This window comes from Pteropus medius, unplaced genomic scaffold (genome assembly GCF_902729225.1).
Source record: "Pteropus medius unplaced genomic scaffold, Ma_sr-lr_union100, whole genome shotgun sequence".
Classification (NCBI taxonomy): Eukaryota; Metazoa; Chordata; class Mammalia; order Chiroptera; family Pteropodidae; genus Pteropus; species Pteropus medius.
Genome location: NW_024340850.1, coordinates 74,599 through 95,826, shown reverse-complemented (window position 1 = coordinate 95,826; position 21,228 = coordinate 74,599). Strand labels below are relative to the sequence as shown.

The following is a 21,228-nucleotide window of genomic DNA, read 5'->3' as shown; positions in this document are numbered from 1 at the left end:
AATAAGATGAGGAGACAGAGTTAGGGGTTTAAAAATGATAAGGCAACTAGAATTTGCAGGACAAAATACTAGAGAAAAAAGATCCATAGTAAGGGAAAACTGTGATGATCTGCATAAAAGTCTCCTTGAGTCTTTGGCTGAGTATGGATTTGTGTGTGAATGTAAGGCAACTACCTGAGTTTGGGGAAAGAAACACTGGGAAGGAGTAGAGTGAAAAATAACCAAAGCACACACAGAGATGGGAAATTTGTAACCCACCCGCCAGAGTAGAAAGTTCTCTTAATTCATGGAGGATTCAATATAATAACCTGAAACAATCTGCCTTAGTATAGGAGCAATATTAGCTCTAGAGTATAAGGCAATCTGAATCCATCAGAACAAAGATTAAAAGCAGACCTTAAAAGGATCAAACTAATTTCAAATAACTTTATTCCAATGAAGGCCAAAAATATTTTAAAATACCAAAAAATACAGTGTGCAACGATGTATATCCACAATATCTAGCATCTAGTAAAAAATTACGAAGCATGCAAAGAAGACACATATGACATTTAGCCTGGAGGAGAGTCAATCAATAGAAACAGTAAAGGATATGACACATATGATAAAAGAAACAGTCAAGAATAAGAGAACAAACAGTATTTTATTTTTGATGGAATCATATGGTAAAGCCCACTCATCCACTGAGATAAGGTGGCTGTAGTTCTCCAGGATCACATCTCTGTGCAGGGTCCTCTGAGCAGAGCCCAGGTGTCTCTGCTCCTCCTGGGTGAACTCCATAGTCACATCTTTGAATAACCCTGCTATCTATAAACAGCACATTTAGGGTTTAGAAATGCGACATGTAAAATACCTTTAAAAACTCTTAATGTTTACTTTTGAGAGTTTAAAACAAAATATTATAAAAAATAAATAAAATTATAAAATATTATTGCCCTTTGTTTTATACTTTGGGGGTATCACAAAATCAGTCTGAATATTATTCTTATGCCCTAATTCATTTGTATATCTTTCTAAAATATGTTCATTTACTGTCAGTTAATATGCCTCTATAAAGCTTGGTACCTTTTTAAAGACAAAGTCATTATACATAGACTTCTTGTAATCATTTCCTATACACCAGTGACTTATCTTGAGTACTTTCTAGGGTACGCACACCCTCATTCAAAGTTCTCTGATGGGGTAATGGGGAATCAACAAAGAGATATATGTAAGCACTGGAGGTGATACTAAGAACAGATGTGTATTTAAGAAGCACATATTAATCCTCAACTGATTTCCAACAGAAAAATGACATTTCAACGAAGAACGTATATACTTTTCAACAAATTGTGTTATAACTTTCAAATGTACATAAGGAAAATAAAAAGGTGAAATGCTTATGACCATGTTAGGCGATAATTTCTTAAGACAAAAAAAGTATAATTCATTGTTATTACTGAATTGTATCCCCCAAATTCATACTTTGAAGCTCTAACCTCCAACATGACTATATTTAGAAATAGGACCTTTAAGGAGGTCATTAAAGTTAAATAAGGTCAATAGGGCTGGTATTTTTTTAAGAGGAAGAGACCCTAGAAATCTCTCTTCTTCTCTCTGTGTGTGTATGCACAGAGGAAAGGCCATGTGAGGACACAGTAAGAAGGTGGCCATCAGAAAACCAGGAAGAGAATCTTCACAAGAAAACAACACCAATGATAACTTGATCTTGAACTTCCAGCCTCCAGAACTGTGGGAAAAGATATATCTGTTGTTTAAACTACTCAGTCTGTGGTATTCTGTTATGGCAGCCGAAGCAGACTAATATACTCACAAAAGAAAAAAACTGAAAAAATTTAAAAATTTGATAAGTGTAAAACCTCTGATCTTTGAAAGACACTGCTAAGAATATGAAAAAACACAAGCTGAGAGAAAAGTTCTACAAATCACTTACTAGAGAAAAGATTTTTATAGAATATGTATTACTTTCCAAATCAGCAAGAAACAATTTTTAAAAATGGGAAAAATAATCAAACAGGCACTTCACCAAAGAGGAACAGATGGTAACCAAATAAAAAGACGTTTATTATTAGACATTAGAAAATTTCAGATTCAAACTAAAATGAAATACCATTATAAACCTAATATGAAGGCTCAAATAAAAAAACATTATTAAATGCTAGTGGAGATGTGAAGCAACTAGAACCCTCACACATTGCTGATGGGAATACAAAATGACATAGCCACTTTGACATAGTCTGACAGATCCTTATGAGTTTAAACACACACTTATTTTGAGACCCAGCAATTCCACTCACTCCTTAGTATTAATTCAAAAGAATGAAGACAGATGTCCACACAAAGAAACCTGTATATGAATGTTTGTGTTTGGAAATTATCCAAATACACATCAACTGGTGAATGGAGAAATAAACGGTGAATAGCTATACAATAGGTCACTACTTACCAGTAAAAATAAGTGAATTACAGAAACATGCAACAGCATAGACTGTGGCAGAGTGCATGGCACTGTCTTAGATTCTGTCAAAAACAGATGGCCCTGGACAATTTACTGACACTCTCAGGTCCAACTTCTTTAAAGTTTTAAATGAATCAGAAATGGATGATAACATGTGGTGGTAGATACATATGAGAGCAGCACAGCATCTGTGAAGAAAGAGTGGGGCTGTTTAGGGAGAGTGGAGACAGAATTTCCTCCTTTTGCCTCTTTACCCTCAGAGTTTGCTCTCACTACCTGTCCCACAAAGTGGCCTTTCCTGGGCAGCCTGACCCTGGGCCAACCCACCTCACTTCACTCTTCTTCACGCTGGCCCAAACTGCCCACTGTCACACAGTGTGGTGGCTTCTGAATGTGCTGGTGTCTTCATCAAATTTGGCTCTTTCTGGGCAGGAGAATCAAGAACTGCTTCTGGCTGTGCAGACCGGCTTTTCTGCTTCTGCTGTGAAGCTCCAAAGAGAGATCTAGGTTCAGGGGGGTGTTCTCTTCCAGGTCAGATTCCTGTTACCAGAGGCCCCCTGCTTCCTACTTCACAAGAGCTGCTTTGCTCTCAAATGAATTTCCCAGGAGCTGAGATCTAGATCTGGGCAATTAATTTCAAGGCCAAAGAGGTGACTCCTTTGAAATTCACAATACAGTTGACTCTTGAACAACCTGGGTTTGATTTGTGTGGGTCCACATATATGTCAATTTATTTCAATAAATACAATTGACCCTCTGTATCCTTGGGTTTCACATGACTGGATTCAACCAACCACAGATCAAAACAACATTTTCGATCCCAGGTTAGTAATCTGTGGATGTGGAGGGCTGTTTGCATTGTTCTGCACCATTTTATGTAACAGTCTTGGATTTTGGTATCTGTAGGGGTCCTAGAATCAGACTCTGGTAAATGCCAAGGTATAACTGTAGTTAAGTTTTGGGGGACTCAAAAGTTATACATGGATTTTTGACTACACCAGGATTGGCATCCCTAACTTCTATTGCTCAAAGTTTAACTGTAATCTCAGATTGAATATACAACTTGCCAGTGCATGGGGGACTAGTTCGTGACTGACTCAAGGGATCTGAAGATACCAGCACTTCCAGAATACATGCAACACTTGGTAGGATTCCATCTACAACCACTTCCCATTCTCTGCTCTAAATAAAATCCAACCGTGGGTTTCTATAGAAAGTGGCATTTCGGGCTTTCCCTCTTTTTGTAAAGCGATTTGTCTAGTTTATTGTCTAGTTAACTTTAGTGACCCTTTAAAAGTTGGCATTGTAAATAAAACAACTTGCAAAAGTTTTCTGGGGGGGCGGGGGGGAAGCCTGAGATGCTTGTTTTAAACAGGTGTGAGATATTTAGACAAAGCCTGAGATTGGAAGCAAAGAACACCTACCTTTGAATCTGAACTTCCTCACAGCTAGCTTCTGCCTGAGCACATCACTACACCAACCTGAGCTTCGGTTATTTTTAATGCAGATGATTATTCCGACCTCACAGAGTGGTTGTGAGGCTTACATAAGCCATCCAATGAAAAGAACAAAGTGTCTTGGAAATATAATAGCAGTTGTCACTTATTCAGGGCTTAGTACCCTGCAGTAGCCTATATGATTTACAAGTGATGTGTTAATCTAAGTTTCAAAATAACGTCATGAAGCAGTCATTATCAATATCCTTGTTGTCACATGAGAAACTTGAGTCTTACCTAGGTTCCCTTTGTCGCCTCTGCTTACAGGTGAAATCCCAGAGCTGGAATTTACTCTGGTCTTTCTGGTTCCAGAACTCGTGCTCCACCACAGACCTACCGCCTGCGCTTTCTGGCACGCTCGCCAACTGCGCTAAAAACACGCTTTCCCCGCGGTGCCACTGACCTGGGATATTCTCTGGTGAGGCTGCACATGGGATCGGAGCCCGACACTGGGGATTAAGGTTGGGCGGACCCCGGGACTTCTTTCTCCCGCACTCTGGGTCACAGGCTCACTTCTCTCAGGAAGTTCCTAGGCTTCGCGGGGTCCCCGGACCCTACATTCCATCTCAGGTGCTACAACGAAGGTCACAGTATTAGAGAGTGTAGTACAGAAGCAGAAATGTAGTACAGGGTCTGCACATGCGCAGGTGTAGCCCAGACCCTTACCAGGTAGCTGCATTGTGAACCAGCCAGATTCAAGACTACATTCCCCACAAACCATCGCGCATTGACGTTACTTTTCGGCGTTTCTTGTTTATTATACGATTGGAAGATGATCTCGGTGGTCTCTTCTGCGCAAGTTAAATTTGAAATTTATCGCCAAGTACAATGGGCAAATCGATAGGTGCCAAAGACATTAGGAACAAGTTGGGAAACTTGAATGTGGACTGGCAATTAGGAATATTAGTTAACATTCCAGTCAGTCAATTGTTAAGTGGAATTATATCGGAAAATGTATTGATTTTAGAAAGGCATGCAGAGTGACACATTTAGCACGGAAATTATCTTTGTTAATTCACTTTACAAAATTTCAGCAAAAACTAACAAAGCAAATATGGCAAAAGGTTAAGGTTTCTTAGATGGAGGGCATGACTATGGATGGATGCTCATTTTATCATTTTCTACTTTTCTATGTAATACAAAGAAAAATAGGGATTCTCTCTTCAGCAATGTGCCTTTTAAACTCAAAAATTCCCAGAGAAATCAAGGTACAAATATCTCTTGGGACTAAGGCGGTGAAATGTAAATAAGACACTTGAACATGGAACACAAGAGTACTGTAAGAAAGTATCTGTGACCAACAGTTTATCTCAGGAAAGGGGAAAAAAGCAAGTTTCAAAAATACATATACAAGAATACACAAGGCAAAATAAGAAAATGGTTATCAAACAACTCACACATTTCCCAGAGATGAACCTACTTTAAACATTACGTGAGCACCTTGTTGATTTTTCTTCTGAACCAAATTGGGGACATATGAGCATACTATTATAGGAACATCTTTTTACTAAATCACATATATTAAACGTGTATCTTGGTCAATGTTATTGTACAGCAATCATTTCTTCTTTGAAAATAAATTTGGAAATCGAATCCTGTTGATATGAAGGAAAAAAGGAATAGTCATAAGAAGTTAGTGAGATCTATGTGAAAAGACGCGTAAAGCTTTACTCTTCAGCAGCTTTCTTAGGAAACGCTCACACCCGCCCCAGCTTGGGGCTTAACCACTCGCGCGCTGGCGCCCAGGGCCTGCAGCAGGCGGTGACGAGGTCCGCGGGCTGCTCAGCAGCCCTGGCAGAGGTTCCTTTGGCGTGTTCTCCAGCCTCAGTCAGCCGCGTTTGGGGACGTCCTCCTCAGTCTTGCGTCTGGACGCGTCCTCGGGCCTCGCTCCGCTGAATCTGGGGGCGTCCTTTCCTCTCCCTACGCGGAGTCTGGGAGCGCCCTCTCCGCCTCGCTCCACCAGGTATGGGCGCGTCTCCTCCCTGTCCAAGGTCTTGAAGCGACCCCTTGCTTCGCGTCCTGACTATGGCCCCCCGCCAACGTGAAAGAAGTCTGGAGTCTTCTATTTGGTCAGCTCCTGACGATCATGGTTATGTCCCCTAAATCAGACTGAACTTTCCATCTTTGCAAAAATGGACCCTATTTGGTGTCATGTGGGCTCTTTTTCGGAAGGACAAATAACGTGTTTTCTACAAACAATGTAATTGGTTTATTAATAATCAAATACTCTCCTTTTTCATTAAATGTAGTTTTCTATGTAGAAAAACTTGTAATGCGAAAGCTAAACGTGACGGTATAACAAATGGTCAACCTAACTATGTTTATTCCTTTTGTAATAGGCTTTGCAACTTGATATTTCTTCACTCTTAAGTTCTGTGCTGAACAAGTCTGTCAAATTAGCCTTGTCATTTTAAAAACACTTGAGTTGTTCTTATTTACTTTTTAATGAAAATATATTTAATGTTTCTTTAAAAAATTTAAATATATGCTCAATTTGATATGAACACGGCAGTGCATGATTAGATAATGGAAGCTCCTTCTTACTTTCCATCCCACCTTCCAAATAATACCAATATCAACTGCCAACTGACTCTTAATTCTAGACTTTATGCTAGAGCTAACAAAGCAGCCATTCCCTTCCAAAGGATGCCAGCATAACTTGCAGACATATTTATAACTCAAGGAGGGTGCCTTTTCTTTCTCTATTAAATGTTTATAGTGGACTCCCCAAGGGGCTTTAAAGTGCATGGAAAGTCATGTGTTGTTGAGGCAGTAGAAGTACCATGTGAATATGACCACTTGCTTATACAGTTTGCTTGTGCCATCATGTCCAGTTTTGGTCTGAGCTTGTATTTACCATTCCACTAAACAAAAGATAGCCTTATATACATAATATTTTGATCCACTGGAACAGATTATACCAGTTCATGATAAATATTTTGGGTCATAAAGTCACTTGTTATTCCATGTTCAGGAGTTTATTCTCTTTTAGGACCAATAGAAAATCAGAAGCTGCTTTTCAAATGAAGGAAAGTTACTCTGATGTAAAAGCATACTTTTCTCCAAATCTCTAGGAACCTAAGCTATACATATTGTCTTCAAATCTATGAACATGTCATGTCTCTCCATTAATTTATGTCTTCTTTGACTTATTAATCAGCATTTTTTATTTATTTTTTGTTGTACAGATCCTATACATGTTTCGTTAGATTTATTTTAACTTTTTTTGGAGGAATTGTAAATAGTATTGTTTTTTATTTCAGTTTCCAATGTTATTTGCTAATATATAGAAATACGATGATGTTTGTGTGTTGACCTTGTCATCTATGATCTTGCTAAACTCTCTTAATAGTTTTAGGAATTTTTTGGTAGATACCTTGGGATTTTCTATGTAGACAATCATGCAATCTGCAAATAAGGATATATTTATTTCTTCCTTTCCAATTAGCATGACTTTTTTTTCTCTTTCCTTTTCTTTCATTATTGAAAGAGCCAGGACTTCCATACTGTGTAAAGTGTTTTGGGGAAAGTGGATACACTTAGTTTCGTCTTAATTTTAGGGGGAAAGCATTAAGACTTAGCCATTAAGTGTGATGTTAGCTTTAGTAATTTTGTAGTTCTCCATTAGATTGAGGAAATTCCTTTTTATTTCTAGTTTGCTGAGGGTTGTCATTATGAATGGATGTTGGATTTGGTCAAATGTTTTTTCTGCATCAATTGATGTGTTGGTGTGGGTTTTTCTTCTGTAGCCTGTCAAAACTGCAGATTACATTGGTCGATTTTCAAATATTGAACCAGTCTTGCATTTGTGTAATAAACCATGCCTGGTTGTAGTGTAGCTTTCTTTTTATAATTTATGGATATGATTTATATATATTTTGATGAGAACATTTGTGTCTATATTCATAAGGAAAATTGGTCTGTAGTTTCTTCCTTGTACTGTCTTTGACTTTGATATTGTACTTATAAAATGAATTGACAATTATTCCCTCCACTTTTGTTTTCTGGAAGAGTTTGTAGGAAACTAGTGTTATTTCATCCCCCCTCCCCCAGCTTTGTTGAAGTATAATTGACAAATAAAATTTGTATATATTTAAGTGTACAGCTAGATGTTTTGATATACATATATATTGTAAAATAATCACCACAATCAAACTAATTAACATATCCATCATCTCATCATTTCTTTTTACTTCCTTCTTTCTTGCTTTTTTTTTTAATAGTGAGAGCACTTAAGATCTACTCTCATAGATAATTTCAAGTAACAATACAGTATTGTTAACTGTAGTCATATTGTTGTATATTAGATCTCCAGATCATCTTCGTTTTGCATTACTGAAACTTTGTACCCCTTGACCAGCATCTCTATTCCCCCTCCTCCTAGCCCCTTGAGATCACAATTCTATTCTCTACTTCCATGAGTTTGACTAGATTCCACACATTATTTCATTTTAAATGTTTGGAAGTTTCACCAGTGAAGACAATTGCATCTGGAGATTTCCATTTTTGGCAAGTTTTTAACTACATATTCAATTTATTTAATATAAGACTACTTAAATGATTTATTTCATCTTAGATGAATTTTGTTTGTGGTTTTCAAAGAATTGAACTATTTTGTCTAAGTTGTTAAATTTTGATGTATAGAATTTTTTGCATTATTCTTTTATTATCCTTTTTATGTTTCTGGGTTCTGTAGTTAGACTTCCTCTTTCAGCCTTCATATTAATAATTTGTATCTTCCGTTTATCTTTGTTAGTCCTGCCAGAAGTTTACTAATTTTGTTTTTCTTTTAAAAAAACTAAAACCTTTGGTTTGACTTTTCTCTTTTGTTTTCATATTTTCAATTATATTGACTCTTTACCATTCTTTTTTTCCTTCTATCCTTCTGTTTATTTTGCTCCCCCCCCGCCCTTATTTTCTCGTGGTGGAAGCTTAGATTGCTGATTTAAGACTTTTTATTTTCTAATATAAAAAATTTATTGCTCTAAACTTCCCAATAAGCACTTCTTTAACTATATCCAACAGATGTTATGTTGTATTTCACTTTTATTCATATATATTCAATGAGTTTCCTCTTTGACTACTGGAAAGTTGGGAATAGGATTGTTTAATTTCCAAGGTCAGGAGAGTTTTCTATTTTTTGTCATTGCTTTCATATTTAATTGCTCCATGGTTAGAGAATATATTTTGCATGAATTTAATTATTTTAATATTTTTCATATTTATTTTATATGCCAGGACGTTATTTTAGTATTTCTGGTGCTCTTGAAAAGATGTATTCTGCTGTTGTTAGTTGGAGTGTTCAGTAAATTTTAATTAGATCATGTTGATTGATGGTGTCTTTCAATTCTTTTATATCTTTGCTTACTTTCTGTCTACTGGTTCTATCAATTACTGAGGAGAGTTAAAATCTCAAAATATAATTATAGATTTGTCTATTTATTCTCTCAGTTCTATCAGATTTTGCTTCACATATTTTTAAAAATAATTTTTTAAATTTTTCAATTGCTGTTGGCATACAATATTATATTAGTTTCAGATGTACAACCCAGTGATTAGACGTTTACATAACTTACAAAGTGATCACCCCCATAAATCTAGTATCTATTTGATACCATACATAGTTATTATAATGTTATTGATAATATTCCTTATGTTATATTTTACATCCCCATGACTATTTTGTAACTACCAATTTGTACTTCCTAATCGATTCCCCTTTTTCATCCACTCTCCTGACTCCCCTACCATCTGGCAGCCATCAAACTGTTGTCTGTATCTACGAGTTTGTTTCTGCTTTGTTTGTTTATTTTGTTCTTTAGGTTCCACATGTAAGTGAAATCATATAGCATTTGTCTTTCTCTTTCTGACTTACTCCACTCAGCATAATTCTCTCTAAGTTCATCCATGTTGTTGCAGATGACAACATTTCATTCTTTTTTTATGGCTGAGAAATATTTCATCGTATATATGTACCACCTCTTCTTTATCCATTCATCCATTGGTGGACATCGAGATTGCCTTGGCTATTGTAAATAATGCTGCAATAAACATATGGTTTCATATGTCCCTTCAAAGTATTGCTTTGGGTTTCTTCGGATAAATACTCAAAGCGGGATAACTGGGTCCTTCTTTGTTTCTTGTTATAGCCTTTGTTTTAAAGTCTATTTTGTCTGATATTAGTATTACTACCCAGCTTTTTGTTTGTTTGTTTCCATTTTCATGAAATACCTTTTCCCTTCCCTTTACTTTCAGTCTCTGTGTGTCTTGTGATATAAATTGAGTCTCTTGCAGGCAGCATATGTAAGGATTTTGTTTTCTTATCCATTTAGCTACCCTATATTTTTATTGGAGCATTCAATCCATTCACATCCAAAGCAATTGTTGATAGATATGGAGTTATTATTTTATTCTTATATTTTTGATGGGTTTTTTTTTTGTCCTTCTTCTTAATGAAGTGCCTCTCACATTTACTGATGTGCTGGTTTGGTGCTAATGAACTCCTTCAGTTTTTTTTTTTTTTTTTGTATGGGAAGCTATTTATCTCTTCTTCGATTCTAAATGATAGCTTTGCTGGGTAAAGTAATCTTGGGTGTAAGTCCTTACTTTTCATCACTTTTAATATTTCTTGCCAATCCCTTTTGGCCTATACAGTTTCTGTTGAGGAATCAGCTGATAGTCTTATAGATAACCTAATTCCTTTTCTCTTGCTGTTTTTAAGATTCTTTCTTTATCTTTAACTTTTGGCATTTTAATGATGTTATGTCTTGGTGTGGGCCTCTTTGAGTTCATCTTGTTTGGGACTCTGTGCTTGTCCTGGGCTTGTCTATCTATTTCATTCACCAGATTAGGAAAAATTTCCGTCATTATTTCTTCAAATAGGTTTTCAATTCCTTGCTCTCTCTCTTCTCCTTCTGGTACCACTATGATGCAAATGTTGGTACGCTTAGTGTTGTCCCAGAGACCCCTTAAACTATGCTCATTTTTAAAATGCTGTTTATTTCATCGTTGTTGTAGCTGTTCCAATTGGACTTTTCTGGCTAACTTATCTTTTAAATCGCTGCTGATCCTCTGCTTCACCTAATCTACTATTGATTCCGTCTAATGTATTCTTCATTTCAGTTATTGTATTCTTCATTTCTGACTAGTTCTTTTTTATGTTTTCTATCTCCATTTTTATGTTTTCTATCTTTTTCTTAAAGTTTTTACTGAGTTCATCTACACTTCCCTTAAGTTCATTGAACATCCTTATCATTTGAACTCTGCATCTGGTAGATTGTCTCCATTTTGTTTAGTTCTTTTTCTGGAGTTTTGTCCTGTTCTTTCACTTGGGATGTGCTTTTTTTCCTCCCCATTTTTACTGCCTTCCTGCATTTGTTTCTATATATTAGGAAGGGCTGCTATGTCTCTGGTCTTAGTAGTAGGTGTCCTGTGGGGCCCAGTGACACAGTCTCCCTGGTCACCTGAGTTGGGTGCTGGAGGTGAGTTTCTTGTATGGGTTGTGTGTGCCATCCTATTGTTGTTGTGCCTTGGTTGCTTTTGGCATGCCTGTAAGAGGGATTGACCCACAGGCTGATTGGTTGTGAGGACTGGCTGGTGACTACAGTGGAGGAGCTGTTGTGTAGGGGCTGACCCTACAGAACAGGATTCATTTTAAAAGGGCTCTGGTTCCCCCCCAGTCTGCCCTTTGGTTGTGTTGTCCTTGGATGTGGCCCTAGGTGGTGATCTTGCTCAGTTCAAAGCCAGCAACTGGGTGTGCTGGCCACAGAGCTTCATGGGAGGAGCTCGGCCATAGGCCAAGTTCCGCTGCAGCATATACCTTCTCCGGGGTCACTTGGCATTGGCCTCCCAGAAATCCACAGGTGGCTGCCATCACACTGCGCTTGGGAGGCACGTGAGAGACCATGCCACAAGTTCAGCTGCAGCATATACCCTGTCCAGGATCACTTGGCACGAGCCTCCCAGAAATCCACAGGTGGCTGCCATCACACTGCGCTTGGAGGTACCATGAGAGACCATGCCACAAACTGAGGTTGCCTGCTATGATTGCTGGGCTTGGGGCTGCTCAGCAAGAGGTATGGGGCACACCAAGGCCAGATGCTACTTGTCTGGGTTTTGTGAACCTTTGAGAGATTTTAGGAAAGTTCACAGCATAAGCCAAGACAAGCTGTTTGTGTGGAAAAGCCACTGGAAGTGGCTTCAGTGGGCCTGCAAGTTGGGTTGGTCGGGGTCTCAGGGAATCACCAGAGCAGGGTGAACAGTGTTAGCCAGGTTGGTGGAGACTCAGATACTATGGCTGCCTGTGTCTGCACACTGGGAGGGGTAGGGCTCAACAGAAGAACAATGAATTCTACCAGCACTTTTGTCTCCTTCAGGCCTGCCCTGAAGCCAGACAATCCAGTTCTTCTCTGAATGTCCCTGGTTCCTTTTGTGCTGCTGCTGCAGTGCTGGAGCTCAGAGCAAGTGATTCCTCGGTGAGTAAGTTTGTGCATGGGTCCTTTAACAGGAACACCTGGGACTTGGGCTGCCCTCTGTTTCACTCAGCCACAAACTCTGCTTGTTTTCACAGCCAGAAATTATGTGGCCTTCTCCTCTTGGCACTGGAAACCTGGAACAGGAAGTCTGGTGTGTGGCTGGGACACCTTGTTCCTCAGAGAAAACCTCCACAGCCAAGATAGCCCTCCTGATTTTTAATGGCCACACATGGGTGTGGAACCAGCCTGTTCCATGTCTCTGCCCTGCCTACCAGTCTCAAGGTGGCCTCTTCTGTGTGTCCCCAGTTGTAGGACTTCTGTTCAGCTAGACTCCTGGTGATTTTCATACATGTTCTGTAATTTAGTTGTAATTTTGATGTGTTTGCGAAAGGAGGCAAGCACAGTATTTACCTACTCTGCCATCTTGACCGGAAATCTACTTCACATATTTTGATGCTCTATTTGCTGCAAAGATATTTAGGATTGTTATGTAGTAGACTTCATTAATAGATCATTTTATAATGATGTAATGTGCTTTTTGTTCTTGGTTATTTGCTTTGAAGATTACTTGTCTGATATTAATATATTCATTCCAGGTATTTTTTGCTTAGTATTTGCATGTTATATATATTTTCGTATTTTTACTTTTTACGTACTATATTATATTACATTTTAAGTGATTTTTTTTGTACGTAGACTATAGTTTTTCTTTTCCTAATCCATTCTCCCAAACTCTGTAACATATCACTGTCTATTATTATCAACATTTTACTACTTCACAGGTTATGTAGAAGATTTATGAACTTTCTGGTATCTTAACCAACCCTCTTTGTAATATAATTGTCTATATCACTTTTACTTACACTGAGAATCACATTAGCCAATGTTATCATTTTTTGCTTTGACCCATTAAAAGTAATTGAAAAACTAAAAGATAAGAATAGTACATTGTATTAATTATATATTTACACTTTCTGTTGGTTTTTCATATCTAATGTTCCACAAAATAACAGTTTTCTTCTGTTATTATTTCCTTTCTCTCTGAAGAATTTTCCTTAGCCATTCTTTTAGATACTTGCTGGTGACAAATTCTTTTAGTTTTACTTCATCTGAGAGTGTCTTTATTTCATCTTCATTCTCCAAGGATATTTTTTCTTGATATAAAATTTGGGGCTGATAGTCTTTTTCTTTCATTAATTTTAAAATGTGCCATTCATTTTGGCTTCCATGGTTTCTGATGAGAAATCCTCTGTCATTTGAATCATTATTCTACTATAAGTTTGGCCTCATTTATCTCTGACTGCTTTCAAGGATTTTTTGTGTGTATGTTTAATTTTAAGAAATTTCACTCTGATATATCTTGGTATATATTTATTTGGGTTTATTTTGTCAGAGGTTTGCGTGGCTTCTTAATCTGTAGGTTTTCGTCTTTTGCTAAGTATTGCAAGTTCACAATTATTTCTTTAAACACTTGTTCAGTTTCATACTCTTTCTTTTCTCTTTCTGAGACTTTGATGACATACATATTAGACCTTTTGATTTTGTTCCACAGGTCCCTCAGGCTGTTTTCTCTTTATTGTTCAGATTGGATAATTTCTACTGATATTTATTTGAGTTCACTAACTCTTTATTTTCTTCATCTCCATTCAGCTAGTAAGCCCATCTAGTGAATTTTTATTTCAGTTACTGCATTTTCACTTTCATAAATTTCCACTTATTTTTCCATATATGTTCTATTTCTTTGCTGAGAATTTCTATTTTCCTGTTTGTTTCAAGATTGTTCACAATTGCTTATTGTAACATTTTTATGACAGCTACTTTAAAATCCTTGTCAGATAATTCTGCATCATGTTAATGTAGCTGTTTTTTCTATGATTTACTTTCTCATTTGGGTAGAATTTTTTAGCTTTTCCACATGATTTAAAATTTTGGATTGAGATTCTGGTTCCTATATAAATCTTCTATTTTAGAAGGCAGTCAACTTTTGGGGTTTAGAATGCACTTCTTGGACCAATTTCGTGAGCCATATTTCAAAAATTAATTTATTTTTCAAAAACTTTGCAAAGACTTTGATCTGTTCCACTTTATGCTATCCAAAAACCCAACTGAAACCTGGGCAGAATTCTGTACTCATGTTTAGTTCTCAAATTTTTTGTTGTGTTGTTTCTTGTTGGTTTTATACATGGGCTGCTCAGAGTTTGGCCCAGGACTTTAAGCACAAATAGAGAAAATTCCTTTCCTTAGCTCAGTTCTCTCTATAATCTTTCCCACATTATCTGGTTAAGAGGGACATCTCTTTTTCTCAATGGGTGATAAAGACAGACGAACTATGCTGACATCATGTGCAGTTGCAGTGTCCATTGTGGAGAGGAAGGGACATAGCCTAAGGCTGTTACCACAGTCTCTACACAGTGTCCATGGCTGGGGAGTGGATGCCTCCCTATTATTGTAGGGTGGGGTTGGTAGACAGGACGCCGTCCACAATCTCCGTAGCTGCAAGCCCAGTGACTATCAAGGAGGGGGCACTTTTTAATAATGTTTTTCTAAATTGAGCAGGAATGATCAGAATGTTTCTGTCCTTTTTCCTAGTCCTTTTGCTAGACAGAGTGGGCTTTTCTGGAAGTTTTTTCTTTTGTTTGTGCCCATTGGTGTTTCTAAGTTAAAGATCTCTCTAGTGCTCAGGCTGTGATATATGGGGCAAAAAACAAAAACAAATACAAAAAAATAAAAAACCCTACAAGAAATCAGCACTAGATTTTCCTTGAGTCTTATGGTCCTTATACAGACTGTCTTCTTCCCTCTATCTTCAGAGTCTTTTTTGAGTTGCTTTATACATTTTGCTAATTTTTTTTTTTGAAATAGTAGGAGAAACACAATGGTATGTGCTTTCTCCATCTAGTCTAGAACCAGAAAAGTGATAGTCATTGAATTCTAGCCATTGAATGTGGTTTTCCCCTGCATTTCTTGGATAATTATGTTGAACATATTTTCCTGTCATTATTTGCATGCAAAATTTCTTTTATGAAAGGTCTATTCAAATTTTTGTCCCTTCTTTTATTGAGCTTTTGTCTTATTTTTTAGCTTTAAAATTTAAAAATATATTTTGTACATATTTTGACAGATATGTATTTTGCAAATATTTTTTCCCAGTCTGTGGTGTGCTATTTTTAAATTAAACTTTTTATTTTGAGACAATTGGAGATTAACATATAGTTATAATAAATATACAGAGTGATCCCATGTAGCTAATTTTCCTCAATAGTAATGCCTTGCAAAGCTGTAATGCATAACCAGTATACTGACATTATAGTCAAGATATAGAACATTTCATCATATGATTAGCTCTTTATTTTCTTAACACCCTCAACAAGCAGAAGGTTTAATTATGACGAAGTCTAATTTATCATTTTTTCTTCTTGCTTAATATTATGTGTGATATAAGAAATCATTGCCTATCTCACAATCATAAAATATTTCTCCTTTTAAAAATTTATATTGTTACCTTTTAAATTAAGAACTATGATTCATTTTTTTGTTGTTAATTTTTATGAATCATATAGAGTATGAGTAAGAGTTGAGCTTTTCCTCCCTACAAATATCTAGTTGTTCCAACACTATTTATGGAAAAGATTATGCTTCTGTCATTGAAGTACTTTGGCACTTATATAGAAAATCAATTGCCCAGACCATAAATGTGTTGGTCTGTTTCTGGACTTGCTTTCTTGTTCTATTGATCTGTATGTCCATCCCTATGCCAGTTTCACACTATCTTGATTACTGGAGACATAGTAATTCTTCAAATCAGATAATGTAAGTCCTCCAATTTTATTTTTACTTTATACAATTATTTTGGTTATTTAGATCTTTTGCATTTTCACATAGATTTTAAAATTTTCTTGTTAATTTAAACAAAAAAGCCTGGATTGTGTAAAATGAAATATTTTGGAAATGTGTGTATTTGTTACTCATTTTGACAACATATTATCAGAGATCTAAAAACAATATGAAAAATCATATTTATACTAGTGGAGTTAAGAATTTCATTAGTCAACTACTTGACATTTATGTAAAGTTAACTGAAAAATAGGTTCACAAAAAGGGCCTAAATTCATGAGGATAAGTCAATTTGTGTTTTAAGATTCTACAGGTTTCTGTGAAGAAAAGGATTTTAAAGGTTATGAGAATGTTGACTAGATCTGAGTTTTTAAAAATAAAAACTATTTGCTGAGTTATTGGAGGGAAGCTACCTAAGTTATTTGGAATTTGGGCATATCATCTATTATTATTCATAATAAAGCCATATTAGTAGCCTTTGCTTAGTAAGTTTTTCAGTATTTCCTTATGCAAATTTCACATGATAAATTCCTTTTAAGCTTGAGCACCAATAGGAAATTGGATACTTCTAAAAAAAAAAATGGGCTTCCTTTAATCAAGAATTTTGAATTATCCTTGATTCTCGATCACAGAGATTATATTCATTTCTTGATAAATATTCATATTTAATTTATAAAATGATTTTTTCATTACTTATTTTAATCTTTATTCCTTATAAACTATGGAACCACCAAGCCTCTGACTGAAAAGAAATTTAAAAAACATTGGTTTGAAAGAATCAATCTCTTGGTCTCAGTCACATGGCAAGAGTTTTATATGTTTGTTTTAACTCCATGCATATTTATTTTTATTATGTCTAATTGTGAATTGTCAATGCCATTATGGAAATTTTAAATTTGAAAAGCACATCTCATATTTGCACATTGTTGGCTCCAAAAGATGAGCTAAAGATTTCCTTTATTGCAATTATCATCAATGAACTTGTAGGAGCAACTAGTTATCAAATCAAAACTAAACATCAAACATCAGTGGCTAATATACAAAAAGTGACAAGACATCTCCCCAAATCCCAAAATACAAGGCATGCATACTAGTAGCATCTGTACAGGAAGAATCAAGGAAAGCAATGATATAGTACAATTTGAGAACAGCAGCTATAAAATGAAGTTTGTTCTCTCCTGTACCACACAAATACAAAAGGGCTGTGTTAAGATGATTGATAGGGATAGGGCAGCCTAGCTCCTATGAACTCTGAATTGACATGCCAGGGTTCCTTTTTAGGGCAGGGCCCCACAACTAAGGAGAAATTGCTTGTAGTGGAATAAAAATCAAGCAGGATGGGGACTACAGAGACGGTGGAAAGAGGTTTAAACTAAAGCGAGGGAGGAGATTAAAGGCAGGATGTTTTAGAAAGGAAAGCCACCAAGTTTTTGAACCTTAGACACAGACAACAAGAGAGAGGTCATATTGGAGGGGTTGAGATTCTACACTTGTATTTGAAAAAAATAATGTTTGAAACTTCTCAAATTTGAAAAAAGACATAAATCTATGATTTAGGAAGCTGATCAATCCCCAAAAAGGTTAAATAAAAAGAAATCTATGCTAAGACAGATTATAATTAAATTTTTGAAAACTAAAGGTGAATAAAAAATTTTGAAAACATCCAGAGAGAAACAACACATCAATTATAGGGAACACCAATTTGAATAACAGAATATTTCTTATCTGAAACCCTGAGGACAGAGAAAGTGAAAACATTTTCCAAGTACTAAGAGATAAATTTCTCAATCCAGATTTCTATATCCAGTGAAAATGTCCTTCAGTAATGAAGGAGAATTCATGACACTATCAGACAAAGAAAAAATTTTATGCTGGTAAACCTACTCTTTAAAAATGGTTAAAGGAAGTCTCTAACAGAAAGGCTTAGAACACTAGGTAAGAAAGAACATTAGAATGGGTAAAAATACAGGTAAATATAAAAAACTATCCAAACTTTCATGAGTTTCTTAAATTATATTTGATTGTTGAAGCAAAAATTATAACACCATCTCATGTGGTGTTGAAAATATAATGAGGAAACATAACAATTATATTTTAAAAGTGGGGAAAGTAAGGGGGATTAGAAATGAAGTTTCTATACTTCACTGGAAATGGTTAAACATTAATAGTAGACTGTGATAAGTTTCATATATGTATATGTATGGAATACTTAGAGCAATCACTAAGAAAATTATACGAAGCTATATACTTAAAATACCTCAAATAAATCAAGGTAGAATCCTAATAAATGTTTAAGTAACCCACAGGGGGTTAAGAAAAGAGAACTAGAAACAAGAAACATAAGAAAGAAAACAGAAAGCAAACAAGCAAATGACAGACTTTAGCCCTAACATACCAGAATTACTTTAAATGTAAATAGTCTAAATGCACTAATTAAGAGACAAAGATTGGCAGAGTGGATTAAAAAACAAACAAACAAACATGATCCAACAATATGCTGTTTACAAAAACCTCACTTCAAATATAGGGACATAGGTACGTTGGATGTAAAAAGATGAAAAAGATAGATCATCTATATGTTAACTTAAATAAAAGCAGGAGGGGCTATATTAATACCAGATAGACTTCAGAGCCAATACAATTACTTGAGACAAAGAAGGTTATTACATATTGATAATATAGACAATTTGCCAAGAAGACATAATGATCTTAACTGTGTTCGTACAAACAAGTGAGCCTTAACTACATGAAGTAAACACTAGCAGAACTGAAAGAAGAAATACACATATTCGCAATTGTTGAAGACTTCAACATCTAATCTCAGCAATTGATAGAATTAGTAAATGTAATGTTTAAAATTTGTATTTATTTAAAACAAACAAACAAATAAACCCAGGCTGAATAATATAACAAAAAAAAACAGTGTTTTTGTTAGAAATATCGTTGGTGTACTCTTTCCTTTTGCAAACTTCTATTGAGCTGGCATGACTTCATGAGCTTATAGAATCACATGCTTGGATGTGGTCCAGAGCTAAAGTCAAACTCTGTGTCCACAGCTGCAGCTACCTCATCGTCTTGCAGGTGCTGAGGCAGCTCTTGGTGTCGGAGACCAAGCAGAAGAGAAGCCCAATGTGTAGGTGCACCAAGAGGACAAGCCAAAAACACATGCCAGGATCCCCAGGCCCCCAAAGTCTCCAGTGCCATAGATGCCTCATAGTTATATGCCTGGGACTGTTGCTTTCTGTGAAATCAGGTGATACTAGAAATCCCAGAATCTTCTGGTCCTCCAGAGCCTTCTTCAAGGCTGGTCCAGAAAGTCATCCAATGTTTGCAGCCTGACCTGTGCTTACTGATATGTTCATGGGGCTTTGTTGGAGGTCCACAAGGCCTACCTGGTGGGCCCATTTGAAGACACCAACCTTCTTACGCAAAGCAGGGCTTCTCTCTATAATATCCATCCTATGGTCTTTTCAGATTATACTTTCTACCCCATAGCAATAAGCACTTTTCTTTACCAAAGTCACAGCATTCCTGGCTAAATACTGATTCTTCTCTGGACACTCACAAGTGACCTTCTTAAAATGTGTACCCAGGCCTGAATACAATATTCCAGATGTGATGCCATGAAGTAGAAATTAATGTCACAATCTCCTTCTTTATCCAGCCAGCTTCTTAAGTCCATTTTTGCAAACTTTTGGAGCATCCAAATCATGCTGTTAATCATTGCAAAATTATTGATAAACAAAAACTAAGGTATCTTTAAAGGGTACTATTAAATCATTTCTCTTTCATCCTGTACTTGCATTATATACATACATGTGCTTTTAAATAAAATTTAACATGAATACATATACTTAATCTCAACATACAGCTTTACATTTATGCACAAGAAATTTCATTAGGTTCAGTCTTTCTAGGGCTTTAAATCCTTTTCTTTTTTTTCTCTCTTCTTTTAAATCTTGATTTTTAAAATTCAGAGTATACTCTATCATGGACACATGTCGTTCTTGCCTATCTGGCAAAGATGTCCTGGTTTTCCTGTGGAAGCACTACTTTCCAATAGCAATCCTGTGATTTAAGTGAGTGGTCTGTCTCCCACATCCTGAGGGGGCACATGATTCAAGCAACACCAGCCCTGAACACAACTGGGAAAAACTTTGAAGAGGATCAAAGTGGAAGCCCGTCTGGGAGAAGCAGACCCTGACCATAAACAACAGAGTGCTGGAGACATTTTTTTGAGCCCAAGATCATCCAGCCACATCTGCAGCCAAGAAGTCCCCTTCCTGCATCAGCCTGTTTAAAACTGGTTTCTGTCACTCGTAGCCAAGAGTCTTGTTTAAGACCATCCCTGAAAATTCTCTCTGAAGGTATGACAATCATTTCCTCACAGGCTGGGTTAGTGGTGACCTGGGGCTCTGGGGATTTATTTCAGAGGTTCATATTCATAGCAAACACAGTCTTTATTTGTATTTCATATGTATTTGGGGTGGTTTAGTGGGGTGGGATGGATGTGTGTCTGTGGGTGCATGCACACGTATGTTAGAAGTTCTTTCAAGCTTCTTTATGTAAATGTTTGTTTAAATAGCTGATAAAGATCACTGAGGGAAATCCAGTCAGGGACACAGCCTGTTTATTTGCCACGAGAGATCATGTGTAAATTGACAGAAACTAACATTATTTGAGTCCACGATTTAGCTTTTTTTAAATCCAGGTCATATTGTTTGTGGGAATGTAAAATGTTACAGCTACTGTGGAAAACAGTTTGGCAGTTCCTTAATAAGTTAAATACAAAATTACCATGTGATCCAGCAATTCCATTCAGATACTGTACACCAATGTTCATAGCAGCCTTCTTTATAACAGCCAACAGATAGAAACAACCCAAATGTCCATCAACACATGAATGGATAAACAAAATATGCATATGCATACCACAGAATATTTTTCAGTCTTAAGGAGTAATAGA

General features: G+C 36.3%; 1 long non-coding RNA gene across 3 annotated transcripts; it reads right to left on the bottom strand.

Annotated features, from left to right (window-relative positions):
• Positions 1-446: 446 nt before the first annotated feature.
• On the bottom strand, positions 447-4,660 carry LOC120591564 (uncharacterized). Of its 3 annotated transcripts, XR_005649918.1 has the most exons (4): positions 4,192-4,660; positions 2,786-2,947; positions 2,447-2,646; positions 447-807 (listed from the first exon to the last, which is right to left on the bottom strand). It is a non-coding gene; the product is annotated as an uncharacterized LOC120591564 (long non-coding RNA). The 3 variants fall into 3 exon arrangements; XR_005649917.1 differs by having other exon boundaries at positions 447-2,646; XR_005649919.1 differs by having other exon boundaries at positions 447-2,646; positions 2,786-2,939.
• Positions 4,661-21,228: the final 16,568 nt, after the last annotated feature.